This window comes from Scyliorhinus canicula, chromosome 6 (assembly GCF_902713615.1).
Source record: "Scyliorhinus canicula chromosome 6, sScyCan1.1, whole genome shotgun sequence".
Taxonomy (NCBI): domain Eukaryota; kingdom Metazoa; phylum Chordata; class Chondrichthyes; order Carcharhiniformes; family Scyliorhinidae; genus Scyliorhinus; species Scyliorhinus canicula.
This window is the reverse complement of record NC_052151.1, coordinates 79,890,644-79,912,314: the sequence shown is the minus strand read 5'-3', so window position 1 is coordinate 79,912,314 and position 21,671 is coordinate 79,890,644. Positions and strand designations below refer to the sequence as shown.

Below are 21,671 nucleotides of genomic sequence, written 5' to 3'. Positions count from 1 at the left end.
GCTGTGGGGGAAGGGGGCATATGGAGCAGGGTGTATATGGGGAAAGGGGATATGGGGAGGGGATATGGGAGAAGGGGTTATCTGGGGAAGGGGCTATGGGGAAGGGTGATATGGGGAAGGGGATATGGGGAATGGGGATGTGGGGAAGCAGGGATATGGAAAAAATGGGTATATGGAGGAACGTGGATATGGGGAAGGGGATATGGGGGAAGGGGGATATGGGGAAGGGGATATGGGAGAGGGGTATGGGAAGGGGGATCTGGAGGAAGGGGGATATGGGAAAGGGGAATATGGGGGAAGGGGATAATGGGAATGGGGATAATGGTGAACGGAGAATATGGGGGAAGGACGGAGATGGGGGGTTGTGGAAGAAGGGAGATATGGGGAAAGGGGAATATGGGGGAAGGAGGATATGGGGAAGGGGATGTGGGGTAAGGGGGGTCTGGAGGAAGTGGGTATGGGGAAGGGGGATATGGGGTTATGGGGAAGGGAGGCTATGGGGAATGGGGATGTCAGGGATAGGGGACATGGGGGATTTGGGGAAGGGTGAGATGGGGAAATGGGGATATGGGGAAGGGGATATGGGGAAGGGGGATATGGGAAAAGGGGGATATGGGGGAAGGTGGATATGGGGCAGAGAGGTATGGGGACGGGGCATCTGGAGGAAGGTGGGATATGGGCAAAGTTGGATATGGGGGAAGGGGGATATGGGGAATGTGGATATGGTGGAATGGCGAGTATGAGGAAGGATGGATATGGGGGGATATGGGAGAAGCGAGATATGGGGAAAGGGGAATATGGGGGCAGGAGCTATGGGGGAAGGGGATGTGGGGTAAGGGGGATCTGGAGGGAGGAGGGTATGGGGAAGGGATATGGGGGAAGGGGGTATGGGGAATGGGGGATATGGGGGATTGGTGATTTGGGAAGAGGATATGGGGTAAGGGGGATATAGGGGAAGGGGGATATGGGGAAGGGGGATATGGGGGAATAGGGATATGGGGCAGAACGCAATATGGGGATATGAGGGAAGGAGGATGTGGGGAAGGGGATATGGAGGAAGGGGGATATGGGGGAAGTGGGGAAATGAAGGAAGGGGATATGGGGAAGGGGAAAATGGGGAAGGGGATATGGGGAAGGGGGTATGTGGGGAAGGGGGATATGGGGAAGGGGTATATGGGGGAATGGGGATATGGGGTAAGTGGGGGATATGGGGAGGGGGATAATTGGGAATGGGGTTATGGGGAAGGGGGATATGGGGAAGGGGATATGGGGGAAGGGTGGATATGGGGGAAGGAGGGATATGTGGGAAGTGGGGATATGGGGGAATGTGGGATATGGGGGAACGGCGATATGGGGTAAGGGGGATATGGGAAGGGGGATATGGGGAAGGAGGATATGTGGTAAGGGGAAATGAGCTATATCGGGGAAGGGAGATATGGGGAAGGGGATATGGAGGAAGGGGATTTAGGGGGAAGGGATTGTGGAGGAAGGGGGCATATGGAGCGGGGTGTATATGGGGGAACGGGGATATGGGGAAGGGGGATATGGGAGAAGGGGGTATCTGGGGAAGGGGGATAGGGAGGAATGGGGATGTGGGGGAAGGGGGGATATGGGGGAAAGGGGGATATGGAGGAAGGCGGATATGGGGGAATATGGGGAGGGTGGATATGGGAGAAGAGGGAATATGGGGAAGGGTGATATGGGGAAGTGGGGATATGGGGAAGGGGGTATGTGGGGGATAGGGGCGAGGGGGATGGGGAAGTGGGAATATGGGGGAAGGGGGATATGGGGGAAGGGGTGATATGGGGAAGGGGGATATGGGGGAAGTGGGGTTATGGGGAAGTGGGAATATGGGGAAGGAGGGATATGGGGAAGGGGGATGTGTGGGGAGGTTATGGGGAAGGGGATATGAGGGATACAGGGAAGGGGATATGGGAGAAGGGGGTATCTGGGGAAGGGGATATTGAGGAATGGGGATGTGGGGGAATGCAGGATATGGGGAAAAGGGGGATACGGAGGAAGGCGGATATGGGCGATATGGGGAAGGGGAGATATGGGGAATAGAGGTAGGGTGGATATGGGAGAAGCGGGAATATGGGGAAGGGATATGGGGCAAGTGGGGATATGGGGAAGGTGGTATATGGGGGCTTAGGGGGAGGGGGATGGGGAAGTGAGGATATGGGGAAAGGGGATATGGGGAAGGGGTGATATGGGGAAGGGGATATGGGGAAGTGGGGATATGGAGAAGTGGGAATATGGCGGAAGGGGAAGGAGTGATATGGGGGAAGGGGATGTGGGGGGGGAGATAAGGGGAAGGGGATATGGGGGATATGGCGGGTGGGAATATGGGGGAAGGGGTATATGGGGAAGGGGTGATATGGGAAAGGGGATATGGGTGCAGGGGGATACGGGGAATGGTCAGATGGGGGATGGGTAAACATGGGGGAAGGGGATATGGGTGAAAGGGGATATGGGAAGGGGATATGGGGAAGGGGGATATGGGGAAGAGGGGATATGGGGAAGGGGATATGTGGAAGGGAATATGGTGGAAGGGGGATAAGGGGAAGAGGGGACATGGGGAAGGGGGATATGGGGATATGGGGGGAAGGGGTGGATCTGGGGAATGCGGATATGGGGGATAGGAGGCATGGGAAATTTGGGAGAATGGTGATTTGGGGAAGGGGATATGGGGAAGGGGGACATGGGGAAGGAGGATATGGGGAGGGGGGATATGGTGAAGGGGGGATATGGGGGAAGGAGGATATGGGGAGAGGGGATATGGGGGAAGGGGATCTGGAGGAAGGGGGATATGTGGGAAGGGGCTATGGGGAAGTGGGATATGGGGAAGTGGATATGGGGAGGGAGATATGGGGAACGGGATATGGGGGAAGGGGGATATGTGAAGGGCGATGTGGGAAGGGGATGATTGGGGAAGGCGGGTATGGAGAAGGGGGATATGGGGAAGGAGAATATGGGAAGCGGGCCTCTGGGGGAATAGTGGGGGATAATGGGGAAGGGGATATGGGGTAGGGGATATGGGGAAGGGGGATATGGGGAAGAGGCGATATGGGGGAAGTGGGAATATGGGGGAAGGGGATATGGGGACGGGGGATATGGGGGAAGGGGGGATATGTGGGAAGGGATATGGGGGAACGGGGATATGAGGTAAGCAGGGATATGGGGGGGGGATAATGGGGAAGGCGATATGGGGGAAGGGGATATGGGGAAGGAGGGATATGTGGGAAGTGGGGATATGGGTGAATGTGGGATAAGGGCGAACGGATATGGGGTAAGGGGGATATGGGGAAGGGGATATGGGGAAAGGAGGATATGTGGTAAGGGGAAATGAATGATATGGGGAAGGGAGATATGGGGAAGGGGATATGGAAGAAGGGGATATAGGGGGAAGGGATTGTGGGGGAAGGGGGCATATGGAGGAAGGAGGGATATGGGGGAAGAAGGATATGGGGAGAGGGGATATGTGGGAAGGGGGATCTGGAGGAAGGGGGTATATGGGGGCATAACGGGGATATGGGGAAGGGGGATATGGGAGAAGGGGGTATCTGGGGAAGAGGGATAGGGAGGAATGGGGATTTTGGGCAAGGGGGGATATGGGGGAAAAGGTGGATATGGAGGAAGGCGGATATGGGGGAATATGGGGGAGGGTGGATATGGGAGAAGAGGGAAAATAGGGAAGGGTGATATGGGGAAGTGGGTATATGGGGAAGGGGGTATGTGGGGGCATAGGGGCAAGGGGGGATGGGGAAGTGGGAATGTGGAGGAAGGAGGGATATGGGGAAGTGGTGATATTGGGAAGGGGGGATATGGGGGAAGTGGGGTTATGGGGAAGTGGGAATATGGGGGAAGGGGGATATGGGGAAGGGGATGTGTGGGGAGGTTATGGGGAAGGGGATATGAGGGATATGGGGAAGGGGCATACTGGGAGAAGGGTGTATTGGGGAGGGGATAGGGAGGAAATGGAGATGTGGGGGAAGGGGGATGACGGGTTAAAAGGGGGATATGGAGGAAGCGGATATGGGCGTTATGGGGAAGGGGGTATGGGGAATAGGGGTAGGGTGGATATGGGTGAAGCGGGAATATGGGGAAGGGGGATATGGGGAAGTGGAGATATGGGGAAGGGGGTATATGGAGCATAGGGGAGGGGGATAGGGGGATGTGGGAATATGGGGGAAGGCGGATATGGGGAAGGGGTATGGGGAAGTGGGGATATGGGGGAAGTGGGAATGGGGGGAAGGGGGATATGGGGGAAGGAGTGATATGGGGAAGGGGATGTGGGGGGGAGCATATGGGGAAGGGGGATATGGGGGATATGGCGGCTGGGAATATGGGGGAAGGGGAATATGGAGGAAGGGGGATATGGGGGAAGGGGTGATATGGGGAAGGGGATATGGGGCAGGGGGGATATGGGAAAGGTCAGATAGGGGATGGGTAAACATGGGGGAAGAGGATTCAGGTGAAAGGGGATATGGGGAATGGGATATGGGGAAGGGGATATGGGGGCATATGGGGGAAGGGGGATATGGGGAAGGGGATATGTGGGAAGGGGATATGGGGGAAGGGGGATATGGGGAAGTGGGGACATGGAGAAGGGGGATATGGGGATATGGGGGAAGGGTGGATCTGGGGGAATGCGGATATGGGCGATAGGGGGCATGGGGCATTTGGGGGAATGGTGATATGGGGAAGGGGATATGGGGGAAGGGGGACATGGGGGAAGGAGGATATGGGGAGGGGGATATGGAGGGGGGTATCTGGGGGAAGTGGGATATGGGGAGAGGGGATATGGGGAAAGGGGGATCTGGAGGAAGGGGGGATATGTGGGAAGGGCATATGGGGGAGTAGGATATGTGGAAGTGGGATATGGGGAGGTGAATATGGGGAAGGGGATATGGGGAAGGGGAAAGGGGATATGAGGGAAGGGCGATGTGGGGAAGGGGAGATATGGGGGAAGGGGGATATGGGGAGGGGGATATGGGGAATGGAGAATATGGTGAAGGGGTATATGGGGGAAGTGGGGATATAGGGGAAGGGGATATGAGAAGGGGATATGGGGAAAGGGGGATATGTGGGAAGGGGGATATGGGGGAATGTGGATATGGGGTAAGGGGGTATATGGGGGAATGGGGATATGGGGAAGGGCGGATATGGGGGAAGGGGACATGGAGAAGCGGGATATGGGAAGGGGATATGGGGAAGGGGATATGGGGGAAGGGGGATATGGGGGAGAGGGGATATGGGGAAGGGGGTATCTGGAGGAAGGGGGATATGGGGGAAAGGGGATATGGGGGAAGTGGGATATGGGGGAATGGGGAAGGGGGATATGGGGGAAGGGGGATGTGGGGGAATGTGGATATGGGGTAAGGGGGGATTGGGGGATAATGGGGAAGGGGATGTGGGGAAGGAGAGATGTTGGATATGGGGAAAGGGGAATGTGGAAGGGGCAAAGGGGGGCAGGCAGTGGGGGATCTCACTTGGCGCTCCATGGTGGGCGGCCATTTTGCCGGGTCTCCGGAGGCGGATCTTTTGCGCAGTGGTGCCACGCGGCGTAACTGTCGGTGCACGTGTCCGTGATGGGCCACACTGCTACTAGCCTATTCCCGGCCAGAGAATTTGCGATGGGTCTCGGGTGGGGGTTCTTTTGTGCAGTGACGCCACGCATGTATTATTTTGGGTGACGGGGGATATGGGGGAAGGGGAATATGGGGGATGGGGGCGATATGTGGGATATAGGGGAAGGGGTATTATGGGGGAAGGAGGGATATGGGGAAGTGGGGAATGGGGGAGCTCTTTAGTTCAGTTGACATTGTGGGAGAAATATTGTCGTTACACCACTCCATTAGATTCTCTATCTTCCTCCTGTACTCCACCTCATCGTTGTTCGAGATCCAACCCACTAAGGTCGTGTCATCAGCAAACGTGTAGATGGAGTTGGAGCCAAATTTTGCCACACAGTCAGGTGTATATAGGGAGTATAGTAGGGGGTTAAATTCCCTGTGGTGCCCAAGTATTGAGAACTATCGTGGAGGAGGTGTTGTTGTTTATCCTTACTGATTGTGGTGTATGGGTTAGGAATTCGAGGAGTCAAGCCCTCGGTTTGGAAAATTGATATGGGCTTGGCTGGGATTGTGGTGTTGAAGGTGGAGCTGTTGGCAATGATAATTATGGTAATTAGAGATGAAGCAATTTCATTTAAACCACCAAGAAACAAAGGAATAAGGGAAGATCTCCAGGATTTAATGAATGGATTTCAAGATATGGAGAGTAAATACACAAGAAATCAAACCCCAGTGATTTTAGAACAAAACTACAAATGCAATTCAATTTACTTACTACTAATGAAGCCACAGGGCAATTACGACAGTCATGGGGAATTATATATGAATATGGAGAAAAGCTAGCCGCCTTTTATTAGATCAGTTAAGGCAACAAAATGCCTCTCGAAAAATAATACAAATTCAAGAATCTGGAGGTAATTTGGTCTAAACACCAGACAAACTAAATTGAGCATTTGTAACTTTTCATAAGAAACTTTAGGGAAGGTGATGGCGTAGTGGTATTGTTGCTGGACTAGTAATCCAGAGGCCCAGGATAATGATCTGGGGACCTGGATTTGAATCCCACCACGGCAGATGGTGGACTTTGATTTCAACAAAATATCTGGAGTTAAAAGTCCAATGATGGCCATGAAATGATTGTCGTAAAAACCTATCTGGTTCACCAATGTCCATCAAGGAAGGAAATATGTCATCTTTACCTGGTTTGCCCTACATGTGACTCCAGACCTATATCAATGTGGTTGACTCTGAAATGGTTGAGCAGGCCACTCAGTTCTATTCAACCATTCCGAAAACACAAAAAAAGAATGCAACCGGACAGACCACTCGGCATCAAATCACCCACTGGAAACGACAACGGCAGACCCAACCATGTCGATCCTGCAAAGCCCTCCTTACTAACATCTAGGGGCTTGTGCCAAAGTTGGGTGAGTTGTCTCACAGACTAGTTCAACAACAGCCTGACATAGTGAAACTCACAGAATCATACCTTACAGGCAATGTCCCAGACACCACTATCACCATGTCTGTATCACCGGCAGGACAGGCCCAGCAGATGTGGCGGCGACACAGTCGCATACAGTCGGGAGGGAGTTACCCTGGGAGTCCTCAACATCGACTCTGGATCCCATGAGGTTTTAAGGTTCTAAAAGAGCAAGGAAACCCTCTGCTGATTACCACATCAGCTGGTGAATCAGTACTCTTCCATGTTGAACACCACTTAGAGGAAGCACCAGGGTGGCAAGGACACAGAATATGCTCTGGGTGGAGGACTTTAATGTAACACCACAGACCGAGCTGGCTGGGTCCTAAAGGACATAGCTGCCAGACTTGGACTGCAGCAGTTGGTGACGGAACCAACAAGAGGGAAAAACATACTTGACCTCATCCTCACCAGTCTGCTGCAGATGCATCTGTATAGGTCAGAATAGAAGTGACTGTGCACAGTCCTTGTGGAGACAAAGTATGTCTTCACATTGGGCATACCCAGGGGCTGTTTGAGCGGTGCTATGTCTTTTCGTCCGACGTCATTTCGTCCAACGACACTTCGTCCACGTCTTTTGGTCCAACGTCTTTTTGTCCGCACGTCTTTTGGTCCTACGTCTTTTTGTCCGATGATTTTTTTCGTCAAAGACTTTTTGTGACTTGTTACGTTTTTTTGTCGGGTGATTGTTTTTGTCAAAGACGTTTTGTAACTTGACTTTTTGTAACTTGCTTATTAGCACTCCACTCCACTCCCCACATTAACTTTTTGTAAATAGAAATCGTCTCTAATGCACATAGCAAGGTATAATATGCAATAAAGGATTTTTATTACCGGACTCTTTCCTTTAACGAGCCTCGTTAAAGGATAGTTATTATCGTTCTCTTTCCTTTAACGAGCCTCGTTAATGTTCTCTTTCTTAATTCGCCCATCCCGAAATGGCAAAGTTCATTGTGTCAACGAAGAGCAAAAGGAAGGTAGCTGATGGAAATAACTACATCTACGATTTTCATTCGAGCAGTCCAAACCTAGGAAAAGAATACTGGAGATGTGAGAAAAGAAGGCTGTGTTCAGTGCGGATTCACACGGTAACGGAAAACAATGAGCCGAAAATTATTTATTTCTCTAATGAGCACCTTCATCCAGCTGATGTTGATTCGTTAAATGCTAGAAAAGCAGCTGCAGAAATAAAGCATGAAGCAGTGGAAAACATAGCAGCAAGTTCGCGTAGCATACTAGCGGCCAAGTTTACGCAGCTATCAGAAAATACCTGCTCTCAACTCCCTAGGTTGCCCGTCGTCTCAAGGACTATTCAAAGGTGCCGACAAAAAAATTCTGGATTTCCCGCTAATCCAGCGGCTAGACATGGTTTTGAAATACCTGACAAATATTGTAAACTTGACAATGGCGAACAGTTTCTGAGATACGATTCAGGCGCCGAGGATCAACAGCGCTTACTAGTATTCGCATCAGAAAGTGCTCTTCAGGATTTAGCATCATATCGTCATTGGGCATGCGATGGGACATTCAAGATTGTGCCACAACAGTGGTTTCAACTGTTCTGCATTCATGTACAAGTTAAAGGAAGCAGTTTTCCATGGGTCTTTGCATTACTGCCGAATAAAAGAAAGCAGACATACGAATTATTTTTTGACCAATTGAAAATTATGCAACCTAATGCAGATCCGATTGATATCATGGCAGATTTCGAAGTTGCAGTTCACAAGGCAATTAATTCATCATTCCTTAATTCATCTGTCGTGGCATGTTTGTTTCATTTGAGCCAATCTGTGTTTCGAAAAATTACCGATTTAGGCCTCAAAGAAAAATACAATACAGACTCTGAATTCTGTCTTAAAATTCGATGTTTTTCAGCATTAGCTTTCCTCCCCGTTGAAGATGTCGAAGAGGCTTATGAAGATTTGATAGACGATGAAGAAATACCTGCTGAATTCATCGTTTACTTCTACTTGACTTACATAGGCATTGTGAGAGGACGTGGTGCCAGACAAAGGAGAGAAACACCTACATTACCGACAGCTGTATGGAATGTTAATCAGCGTGTTCTACAAGATCTACCGAGAACAAATAATGCTGCTGAGGGGTTTCATTCTGCGATAAAGCGTTCTGCGGGTGGAGCTCATTTGAATATCTGGAGGTTAATCAAAACTCTAAAGGAAGAGGAAGGGTTCATAATAGGCAAAAAGTCTCAAATTCTTCGGGGAGATCAGTCGACTTCATGTATGCGATATAAGAAAATAACTGAACGCCTCAAAAGATTGGTCGTTGAATATGATTCTACAACAAAAATTGATTTCTTGAGGAATGTTGCTTACAATTTACATCAATTTTAAGTAACTTCGGGAATTTTAAGTAATTAGTAAACTTTTAGATTTTTTAACTGCATTTTTCAACTTGCATTTTACTTGCATTTTATCAATTACTTGCATTTTAGCAATTAAATTCACTTGCTGTATTGTACTTGCATTTTATCAATTAAATGGTTTTATACGGAATTGAATAATTGGACAAAAAGACGTTGGACCAAAAGACGTGCGGACAAAAAGACGTTGGACCAAAAGACATGGACGAAGTGTCGTTGGATGAAGTGACGTCGGACGAAAAGACGCGACACGGGTTTGAGCACAGTGGGCTGAGACAGCTGGCTTGTAATGCAGAACAAGACCAACAGCGCGGATTCAATTTTGGTTCCAGCTTCCCTGAACAAACGCCGGAATGTGGTGACTAGGGGCTTTTCACAGTAACTTCATTGGAGCCGACTGGTGACAATAATCGATTATTATTATTATTCCCTCCATCGTGTTGTGTGCTACTAACACCATGCTAAATGGAATAGACTTCGAACAGATCTAGCAACTCAAGACTGAGCATCAATGAGGCGCTGTGGGCCATCAGCAGCAGCAGAATTGTATTCAACCACAATCTGCAACATCATGGCCCTGCATATCCCGCACTCTACCATTAGCATTAAGCCAGGGGATCAAATCTAGTTCAATGAAGAGTGCAGGAGAGCACGCCAGGAGCAACATAAGGCATGCTGAAAAATGAGGTGGCAACCTGGTGAAGCTACAACACTTGTGCGCCAAATAGCAAAAGCGGCAATAGGCAGAGCTAAGCAATTCCACAACAAACGCATTGGATCTAAGCTCTGCATTCCTGCTGCACCTAGCTGTGAATGGTGTTGGACAATTAAACAACTCACTGGAGGAGGAGGCTCCACAAATATCCCCATCCTCAATGATGGAAGTGCCCAGCACATCTGTGCAAAAGACAAAACTGAAGCATTTTCAACCATCTTTAGCCAGATGTGCCGAGTAGATGAGCCATCTCGGTCTCCTCCGGAGATACCCAGCATCACCAATGTCAGTCTTCAACCAATACGATTCACTTCACGTGAAATCAAGAAATGATGAAGGTACCGGATACTGCAAAGGCTAAGGGTCCTGACTATATTCTGGCAATAGACTAAAGGCTTGTCCTCCAGAACCTGCCGCACCTTAGCGAAGCTGTTCCAGTTCAGCTACAATAATGGCATCTACCTGGCAATGTGGAAATTTGCCTCCCAAAGCCTGTCCACCATCTACAAGGCACAAGTATGGAATCTCATGGGATACTCTCCACTTGCCTGGATGAGTGCAGCTTCAACGACACTCAAGAAGCTTGACACGATCCAGGACAAAGCAGCCTGCTTGATGGCTCTCCCTTCCACAAACATTCAGACCCGCCTCCACCGATGAACAGTGGCAGCCATGTGTACCACCTGCAGGATGCACTGCAGGAACTCACTAAGGTTCCTTAGACAGCACCTTCCAAACACATGACCACTACCACCTAGAAGGACAAGAGCAGCAGACACCTGAGAACTCCACCACCTGGAGGTTCCGCTCCAAGTCACTCACCACCCTGCCTTGGAAATATATTGCCCCTTGTTCACTGTCGCTGGGGTAACATCCTAGAACTCTCTCCCTAGACCTATACCTCAAGGACTGCAGCAGTTCAAGAAGGCAACTCACCGCCACCTTCTGAAGGGCAACTAGGGATGGGCAATAAATGCTGGCCCTACCAGCGATGCCCACATCCCATCAATTGAAAAAAGTTACTGATCAGAACCACCAATAGATGAATCAGATGTGCATAATTTTTCAGAAGAGTTTATTTTTCCCAAACTAAAAGAGAAAAATCGAGGAGAAAAGTTGGAAATACCATTTGGAATAAAAGAGGTTAGAACTGCAATAGGGCAGATGCAAACTGGGAAAGTACCAGGACCAAATGGATTCCCAGTAGAATATTATTAAAAATGTTCTGATAGATTATTCCACTCTTAATAGAAATGTTTGAAGATCCAGTTGTAAAATGATCTCTTCCAGAAACAACAATACAATCATCAATTTCACTTTTATTAAAGAAAGAAAAAAATTCATTACAATGTGGACCACATCACCCCATATCACTACTAAATGTAGATGCCAAGATCTTGGCAAAGATACTTACACTTAGATTAGAAATATATCTTCCATTGATCATTAATTAAGTCCAATAGGTTTTGTAAAATGTAGATATTGACCATCTCATGGAAGACGATCATTAAATATAATATTCTCAACAGAAGGAAAATAACAAAAGATTACTGGATCACTAGATGCTGAAAAAACCTTAGACAAAGTAGAATGGACAGTATTGCAACAGTTTGGAATAAGACCTAAATTTATTATCATAGAATTTACAGTGCAGAAGGAGGCTAATTGGCCCATTAAGTCTGCACTGGCCCTTGGAAAGAGCACCCCACCCAAGCCCACACCTCCATTCCATCCCCGTAACCCAGCAACCCCTCCTAACCTTTTTTGCACACTAAGGGCAATTTAGCGTGGCCAATCCACCTAACCTGCACATTTGTGGGCTGTGGGATAAACCCGGAGCACCCGGAGCAAACCCACGCAGACACAAGAAGAACGGGCAGACTCCACACAGACAGTGACCCAAGCACGGAATCTAACCTGGTACCCTGGAGCTGTGAAGCAACGGTGCTAACCGCTGTGCTACTGTGCCATCCCCACTGTGCTACCACTCAGAATGCATTCAATTACTATATAAAGCACCTAAAGCTAGCATTAACACTAACAATATTAATTCAAAATAGTTTTAATTACAATGGGGAATGATACAAGGATGTCCTACCCCCCCCCCCCCCTTCCCCCTTTTATTTGCATTAACAATTGGACCATTAGCCATTGCCTTGAGATCATTGAGTGGATGGAAAGGAACAGTCAGAGGAGGAATAGAACATAAATTATCCCCCTCTGCTAATGATCTTCTTTTATATGTAACAGATCCTATTCCCACGACAAATAATATCCAGACGCTACTGAAACGATTTGGGACTTTCTCAGGATAGAAAATAAATTTTGAAAAAGTGAATGTTTCCCTATCAACCAATCAAAGATAGGAGTCAACTTATAGGTGTTACCATTTTGTCTGACAATTTTGCACTTTCAATACAAAAAGATTCAGATAGCACATTGTTGGGAAACAAGGTTAAAGTTAATTTACAAAGATGGAACACTCTCCCTCTATCCTTCGCTGGCCGAATCCAATTGATAAAAATAAATGTCCTACCTCATTTTCCATTTCAGGTCTTACCAATACTTTTACCTAAATGTTTTTCTCTGGGAACAAATGGTTTCATTTCAACATTCATTTGGGCTGGAAAAATAGCAAGAGTACAAACAACCGTTCTCCTAAAAGATTGACAGTCAAGAGGCATGACATCAGCAATTTTTAAAATATTAATATTGTGCAGCAAACACTGAACAGGTGCTAAAATAGTATGAAGATTCAAAGGAGATATGAGTCCAGGTGGAGTCAGGCACCTGTAAAAGGTCAGGACTATGGGCATTGTTCACCACTGCCATACCTTTGCCTCCGAATAAATATTCTAAAAATCCAGAAGTAATATCCTCATTGATGTTTTGGAGGGAGTTTTGCCAACATTTTTTATGAGGTGAAGTATCAAATCTTACGCCAATATATCCAAATCATATGTTCAAACTGATGAAACTTAACAATAAATTCCAAAACTGGGAGGAAAGGAGAGGGATTATTGTAATGAAAGATTTGTTTGTGGCGAACAGATTTACATATTTTGAAGAATTTGTAATTAAATTTTGACTGTCATAAAACGACAAATCTGAATATTTACAGATACACGAATTTGCATTAAAAAGTTTCACCTTTTCCGGTAATATCACTTTCCTTGCTATTAAGAACAAAGAACAAAGAAAAATTACAGCACAGGAACAAGCCCTTCGGCCCTCCAAGCCTGCACTGATCCAGATCCTCTATCCACAACTGTCGCCTATTTTCTAAAGATCTGTATCCCTCTGCTCCCAGCCCATTCATATATCTGTCTAGATATATCCAAAATGACGCTATTGTGCCCACCTCTACCACCTCCGCCGGCAGTGCATTCCAGGCACCCACCACCCTCTGCGTAAAGAACTTTCCACGCATATCTCCCTTAAACTTTTCCCCACTCACCTTGAATTCGTGACCTCTAGTAATTGAGTCCCCCACTCTGGGAAAAAGCTTCTTGCTATCCACCCTGTCTATACCTCTCATGATTTTGTAGACCTCAATGAGGTCCCCCGTCAACCTGTCTTTTTAATGAAAATAATCCTAATATACTCAACCTCTCTTCATAGCTCGCGCCTTCCATACCAGGCAACATCCTGGTGAACCTCCTCTGCACCTTCTCCAACATCCACATCCACATCCTTTTGGTAATGTGGCGACCAGAACTGTACGCAGTATTCCAAATGTGTTCCAAAGTCTTATACAACTGACCTGCCAACTCTTGTACTCAATACCCTGTCCGATGAAGGAAAGCATGCCGTATGCCTTCTTGACCACTCGATCGACCTGCGCAGCCACCTTCAGGGTACAATGGACCTGAACACCCAGATCTCTCTGTACATCAAATTTCCCCAGGGCTTTTTCATTTACCGTATAGTTCGCTCTTGAATTGGATCTTCCAGAATGCATCACCTCGCATTTGCCCAGATTGAACTCCATCTGCCATTTCTCCGCCCAACTCTCCAACCTATCTATATTCTGCCATATTCTCTGACAGTTCCCTTCACTATCTGCTCCTCCACCAATCTGAGTGACATCTGCAAACTTGCTAATCAGACCACCTATACCTTCATCCAGATCATTTATGTATATCACAAACAATAATGGTCCCAGCACGGATCCCTGCAGAACACCACTGGTCGCAGATCTCCATTTTGCGAAACTCCCTTCCACTGCTACTCTCTGTCTCCCGTTGCCCAGCCAGTCCTTTATCCATCTCGCTAGTACACCCTGAACCCCATGAGACTTCACTTTCTCCATCAGCCTGCCATGGGAACCTTATCAAATGCCTTACTGAAGTCCATGTATATGACATCTACAGCCCTTCTCTCATCAATTAACTTTGTCACTTCCTCAAAGAATTATATTAAGTTGGTAAGACATGACCTTCCCTGCACAAAACCATGTTGCCTATCACTGATAAGCCCATTTTCTTCCAAATGGGAATAGATCCTATCCCTCAGTATCTTCTCCAGCAGCTTCCCTACCCCTGACATCAGACTCACCGGTCTATAATTATCTGAATTATCCCTGCTACCCTTCTTAAACAAGGGGACGGGGAGTATCGACAAGCCAAAGATGATTCCAGTGAACCGGACAAGACTCCACAGGCGACACATAGAGAGTAGGACAGGGGTAGATCAGAAGCATCACACCCACCACGTGGCTTAGAGCTGACAGGTTAGTTAGACTGAATTACTATAGCATATCTCTTCATTCACCTGAGGAAGGAGCAGTGCTCCGAAAGCTAGTGTTTGAAACAAACATGTTGGACTTTAACCTGGTGTTGTAAGACTTCTTACTGTGCTCACCCCAGTCCAACGCTGACACCTCCACATCACAGGTTCAATAAATCACATTGAACTTACTTCAAAGTCTGGAGTACCTTTTGGTCAAAGTGACGGTGCTTTGGAGGAAGATTTTTAATCTTGGGCGGGTTGTTGCAAATGTGGCACTACACAATCATTGCTGAACTGGGTTCTGCAATTATCATATAAACTCTCCTTTCTTACAAACTAGAACACACGCGCGCTAACTGGTTAGAATTCTGCTCAGAAATCAGAATAATACATCATGGCCGCATCTATTCATTGGGAACATTTGTGTTAAAATTAATGTGATGCTTTAAGATAAATATTTTGACCAGAGGATATGCGGGAGTTGACGCGGATTATAGACCGTTTTGAAAGGCGAATTGTACATTGGTCCGCCTCTTAATCTTTTGCCTGTTTACACGAGTTCACAACACATCATCTCAATAGAATGGAGTATTTTAATAATCAAACAGCCATATTCTTCAACAACTTTTCCTTGGATGTACACGGCCCCGTCTAACAACTGTAAACACCTCATAATAGCCGATGGGCGTTTGAACGCAAAACAGCCTTTCATTTCCTCATCCCCTGGCCAGGTTGCCAGAAATGCTGACTTTTCGATTCTGATTTTGCCCTGACTACAGTTTTGATGAATAAATCCATCGTTGTGCAAAATTGCACGCAGGTTATTTCGAATTCCACGGACGGGACTTCACTTACGTTGTTATTTCTGTTGCTGCAAACCTTTACAATGAAGCTATTTGAGAAAAAGTCAATTGCGTTGAGACCGCATTGAGGGATAATAAATAATGCATTATCGGTCCATCCACCACATTCTTCTCACTCAATATTCTGCCAACCACCACCACCACCCCCCCCCCCCCCCCCCCCCAAAATCCTGTACAAATGCTACAGTCCCAGCGATGGGGAAAAAAATCACCTCCAGGTGCAATTGGGGAAATAACGATGTTTTGACAATAAATCACAATCCCAGATACTCACTGTCTCAGAATAGGATCCACATCATTGTGGAAAAATGAATCTTTCAGAGGCGACTCCTTCTAAGAACAGGACAAACGTGTCCTTTCATCTGCCACCCTGGATGCTCTGAATCCTGCGGTGCTGCGATGTGCTGCAGATATTTGTCGGGGACTCTTTATTCCTCACTGTAATGTTCCTGACCGACAGGAAGTGGCGTCTTCTCGTCAGTTCGGGCGAAGTGGCGCTGAGATCGCGGATACGGAGTCCATGGTTCTGCTGCTCCATTCACCCACTTTACTATATCAACACCCCCGTTTCCAATTCAACCGATTGTCTTTCTCGTACCGACAGAGAGCAGCAAAATACAATGCCATCGACAGTTGTGCTGTAATATAATTCGGGTGATAGATATTGTTGACATCCACACAGCCCTGGACTCGGGCGATCTCCCACAATCGGCTGAAGGTGCTTCATTTCTATTATGGTCAAGGCAGCCACTGCTGGCACTGCATTGATCTCAAGCTGCAGCATTTGCTGGCACGCGCGAGCGGGTTAGCTGGGAGTCGAATGATTCTGCAGCTTATCAGGAAGGGGTTCAAACAGGTATTATGACAGTTCATAGATATCATAGAATTTACAGTGCAGAAGGAGGCCATTCGGCCCATCGAGTCTGCACCGGCTCTTGGAAAGAGCACCCTATCCAAGGTTAACACTTTCACCCTATCCCCATAACCCAGTAACCCCATCCAACACTAAGGGCAATTTTGGACACTAAGGGCAATTTATCATGCCCAATCCACCTAACCTGCACATCTTTGGACTGTGGGAGGAAACCGGAGCACCCGGAGGAAACCCAGCACACACGGGGAGGATGTGCAGACTCCGCACAGACAGTGACCCAAGCCGGAATCGAACCTGGGACCCTGGAGCTGTGAAGCCATTGTGCTAACCACCATGCTGCCGTGCTGCCCTCCCCTTGCCTCTATCGGTTTGTCTGCAATCTATGTTTCAGCCAACTGCAATAATGGGTGTGCAGTCAATACTTAGAAATACAATTGCCAGATTTTGGGCGCGATTCTCCGCTCCCCAAGGGGGAGGGGGGGAGAATCGTGGGAGGGCCGGGCGAATCACGCCACGCCGCCCTGGCACCCCCCGCGATTCTCCCACCCCCCCCAAAAATGGCGTGTCACGTTTTGCGACACACCGCTCGGAGAATCGCCGCTCGCCATTTCTCACGTCGACTGGCAATTCTCCAGCCTGACGAACCCGACCAGTTCACGCCGGCGTCAACCACACCTGGTCGCTGCCGGCGTGAACATCGCACGACCGGTAAGTGTTGGGCCTGCAGGGGGCAGAGGGAAGATCGAGCACCATGGACGTGCTCATCAGATGTCTGGCCCACGATCAGTGCCCACCTATCGTCGGGCCGGCGTCTGTACATGACGCACACGTTTCCCTCCGCCGCCCCGCAGGATCAAGCCGCCATGTCTTGCGGGGCAGCGGAGAGGAAGACGGCAACCGCGCATGCGCGGCTGACATCACTTAGGCACCGCCGGCCACGTTATTCTCGGCATGCCGCTTTGACGCAAGCGTTAAGGCCCGGCGCCCAAGATTCGGGCACCGCCACTCCTAGCCCCCCCCCCCGGGGGGGGGGGGGGGGGGGGGTGGAATAGGGGGCGAGGAGCACCCTCCGGGTTTCACTCCGGCGTCGGCTGTTTCTCTCCGTTTCGGAGAATCGCGCCCTTTGAATCCGGAATACTCTTATGCCTTATTGAATTTTAGCTCTTCAGCTGTGTATCTCTGCTAACAACCATTCTAACCAACCTTTCTAATTTATACCCACCAAAAATAGTGATACCTATAGCTCAGTTTAAAAAAAGACCCTGTTTGGGGCGAAATGGTAGCACAGTAGTTAGCACTGTTGCTTCAGCTCCAGGGTCCCAGGTTCGATTCCCAGCTTGTGTGGAGTCTGCACGTTCTTCCCGTGTCTGCGTGAATTTCCTCCGGGGGCTCCCGTTTCTTCCCACAAATTTCGAAAGAAAGTTAGGTGAGTTGGACATTCTGAATTCTCCCTCTGTGTACCCGAACAGACGCCGGAATATGGCAACACGGGGCTTTTCACAGTGACGTCTCCTTACCTCAGTCGGAAATTATCATGCCCTTATTATGAAGCGGTACACTTGTGTTCTATATTCTTCAGCAGGGAAATGATTTCTGAGTGTCTAACCTGTCAAGTCTCTTCAGAATATTGCATGTTGTATAAATGTGCCTCGCATCTGTAGTAGATATAGCTATTTGGACTTAAATCCCTTGGAGATGTATACGATTATCCTCAGATAGAACTAAGAGTCAGTCAGAGAGTTGTGTCACTTTGTGCTGAATGAGTCACAGAACAATTGCATCATAAGGTATTGGCCAGAAATTTGATAGAACTAGCTAAAGTGAACTGTCACATTAGACAAGGGATAGGTCAATAGAGGTTCAGTGATGGACATTGAAGGAAATATGACAAGGAGCTGGAATAGGCTATGCAACACTTTGAGTCTGCTCCACCATTTAATAAGATCATGTCTGATCAGACAGTAACCTCAAGTTTGTATCCCTCTTACCCCCCAATAATCTATCACTCCCTTGCTTACTAACAATCGATCTGCCTTAAAAATATTCAAAGATTCTGCTTCCACAACCTTTTCAGGAAGAGAGCTCCAAAGATTCACGGCCCTCTCTCTGAAAAGATCTTACCCCATCGCTGACTGAAATGGGCGATCTCTTATTTATAATTTGTGAGACCTAGTTGTAGATTCTCCCACAAAAGCAAACATCCTCTCCACATCAACCCTGTCAAAACCATTCAAGGTCTTAAGGTTTCAATCATCTTGCCTCTTACTCTAATAAAATCCAGCAGATACAAGCCAGTCCAGCCTTTCCTCAAAACAACTCGCCCATTCCAAATATTAATCCAGTGAGTAAACCCTCTCTGAACTGCTTCCAGTACGTTTACATTTTTCCTCCAGAGCTCCAAATATGATCTCACTAGTACCTTGTGCAACTGAAGCATAATTATGTATTTATGCCCTATTATGTATTTAATTATAACATTCGATTAGCTTTCCTAACTACTTGCTGTACCTGCATGAAAGCCTTTTGTGATTAATGCACTCAGAAACCCACACCCTTCTGCACCCCAAAACTCTCCAATTTCTCACCATTTAGATAATATGCTTTTTTATTCTTCCTGCTAAAATGGACAATTTTACATTCTCACACTTAATCATTTTTATTGTCACAAGTTTATGCCCTATGTGGGCAGCACGGTAGCAAGGTGGTTAGCATAAATGCTTCACAGCTCCAGGGTCCCAGGTTCGATTCCCGGCTGGGTCACTGTCTGTGCGGAGTCTGCACGTCCTCCCCGTGTGTGCGTGGGTTTCCTCCGGGTGCTCCGGTTTCCTCCCACAGTCCAAAGATGTGCGGGTTAGGTGGATTGGCCATGCTAAATTGCCCATAGTGCCCTAATAAAGTAAGGTTAAGGGGGGGGTTATTGGGTTACGGGTATAGGGTGGATACGTGGGTTTGAGTAGGGTGATCATGGCTCGGTACAACATCGAGGGCCGAAGGGCCTGTTCTGTGCTGTACTGTTCTATGTTCTATGTTCTTAAGTTGCAATGAAGTTACTGTGAAAAGCTCCTAGTCGCCACATTCCAGTGCCTGTTTGGGTAAACAGAGGGAGAATTCAGAAAGTCCAAATTACTGAACAGCTCATCTTTCAGCACATGTTGGAGGAAACTGGAGCACCCGGAGGAAACCCACGCAGACACGAGGAGAACGTGCAAACTCGGCACAGACAGTGAGCAATGCAGGAAGTTGGAAGGTAGTAAAACAGGGACAGAAGCAAAAGGAAGTAAGGGGGAAAGTGCAAGGCAGAGAAGACACAGTCAAAAATCAAAAAGGGCGACAGTACAAGGTACAGTGACTGAGGGGAGCTCAGTGAATAGGCCCAGTAATACTAAAAGGAATAAAACTGGAGATGTTAAGATTCAAAACAGACGTTAAAAAAACCCAACATAAGTGTACTTTACCTGAATGCTCGTAGTATTCGGAATAAAGTAAATGAGTTGATGGCGCAAATCATCGTGAATGACTATGATTTAGTGGCCATTACTGAAACATTGTTAAAGGATGGTCACGACTGGGAGTTAAATATCCGAGGGTATCAAACTATTCGGAAGGACAGAGTGGATGGTAAGGGAGGTGGTGTAGCTCTGTTATTTAAGGATGACATCCGGGCAATAGTAAAGGATGACATGGGTGCTATGGAGGATAAGGTTGAATGCATTTGGGTGGAAATCAGGAATAGTAAGGCTAAAAAGTCACTGATCGGAGTAGTCTATCAGCCACCAAATAGTAACGTTATGGTGGGGCAGGCAATAAACAAAGAAATAACTGATGCATGTAGAAATGGTACAGCAGTTATCATGGGGGATTTTAATCTACACGTCGATTGGTTTAACCAGGTCGGTCAAGGCAGCCTTGAGGAGGAGTTTATAGAATGTATCCGCGATAGTTTCCAAGAACAGTATGTAATGGAACTACGAGGGAACAAGCGGTCCTAGATCTTGTCCTGTGTAATGAGACAGGATTGATTCATGATCTCATAGTTAGGGATCCTCTCGGAAGGAGCGATCACAATATGGTGGAATTTAAAATACAGATGGAGGGTGAGAAAGTAAACTCAAATACAAGTGTTTTGTGTTTAAACAAAGATTACAATGGGATGAGAGAAGAACTAGCTAAGGTAGACTGGGAGCAAAGACTTTATGGTGGAACAGTTGAGGAACAGTGGAGAACCTTCCAAGCGATTTTTCACAGTGCTCAGCAAAGGTTTATACCAACAAAAAGGAAAGACGGTAGAAAGAGGGAAAATCGACCGTGGATATCTAAGGAAATAAGGGAGAGTATCAATTGAAGGAAAAAGCATACAAAGTGGCAAAGATTGGTGGGAGACGAGAGGACTGGGAAATCTTTAGGGGGAAACAGAAAGCTACTAAAAAAGCTATAAAGAAGAGTAAGATAGAGTATGAGAGTAAAATTACTCAGAATATAAAAACAGACAGTAAAAGTTTTTACAAATATATAAAACAAAAAAGAGTGGCGAAGGTAAATATTGGTCCTTTAGAGGATGAGAAGGGAGTTTTAATAATGGGAGATGAGGAAATGGCTGAGGAACTGAACAGGTTTTTTGGGTCGGTCTTCACAGTGGAAGACACAAATAACATGCCAGCGACTGATAGAAATGAGGCTATGACAGGTGAGGACCTTGAGAGGATTGTTATCACTAAGGAGGTAGTGATGGGCAAGCTAATGGGGCTAAAGTTAGACAAGTCTCCTGGCCTTGATGGAATGCATCCCAGAGTGCTAAAAGAGATGGCTAGGGAAATTGCAGATGCACTAGTGATGATTTACCAAAATTCACTAGACTCTGGGGTGGTCCTGGTGGATTGGAAATTAGCAAATGTGACACCACTGTTTAAAAAAGGAGGTAGGCAGAGAGCAGGAAATTATAGGCCAGTGAGCTTAACTTCGGTAGTAGGGAAGATGCTGGAATCTATCATCAAGGAAGAAATAGCGAGGCATCTGGATAGAAATTGTCCCATTGGGCAGACGCAGCAT

At 47.4% G+C, this 21,671-nt stretch overlaps 2 protein-coding genes across 4 annotated transcripts in view; both read right to left on the bottom strand.

The window, feature by feature from the left end:
- Nucleotides 1-16,118, bottom strand: part of LOC119967266 (4-galactosyl-N-acetylglucosaminide 3-alpha-L-fucosyltransferase 9-like) — a 116,975-nt gene extending 100,857 nt beyond the window's left edge. For both annotated transcript variants that reach the window (XM_038799570.1, XM_038799569.1), the window contains exon 1: nucleotides 16,026-16,118. The gene's annotated coding sequence lies outside the window, so the exon portion shown is untranslated. The remainder of the gene's footprint in view (nucleotides 1-16,025) is intronic.
- Nucleotides 1-16,146, bottom strand: part of LOC119967269 (4-galactosyl-N-acetylglucosaminide 3-alpha-L-fucosyltransferase 9-like) — a 167,785-nt gene extending 151,639 nt beyond the window's left edge. Inside the window, exon 1 of one of the 2 annotated variants that reach the window (XM_038799575.1) lies at nucleotides 16,026-16,146. The gene's annotated coding sequence lies outside the window, so the exon portion shown is untranslated. The remainder of the gene's footprint in view (nucleotides 1-16,025) is intronic. The other variant, XM_038799574.1, reaches the window with a different exon arrangement.
- Between the last annotated feature and the right edge of the window lie 5,525 nt (nucleotides 16,147-21,671).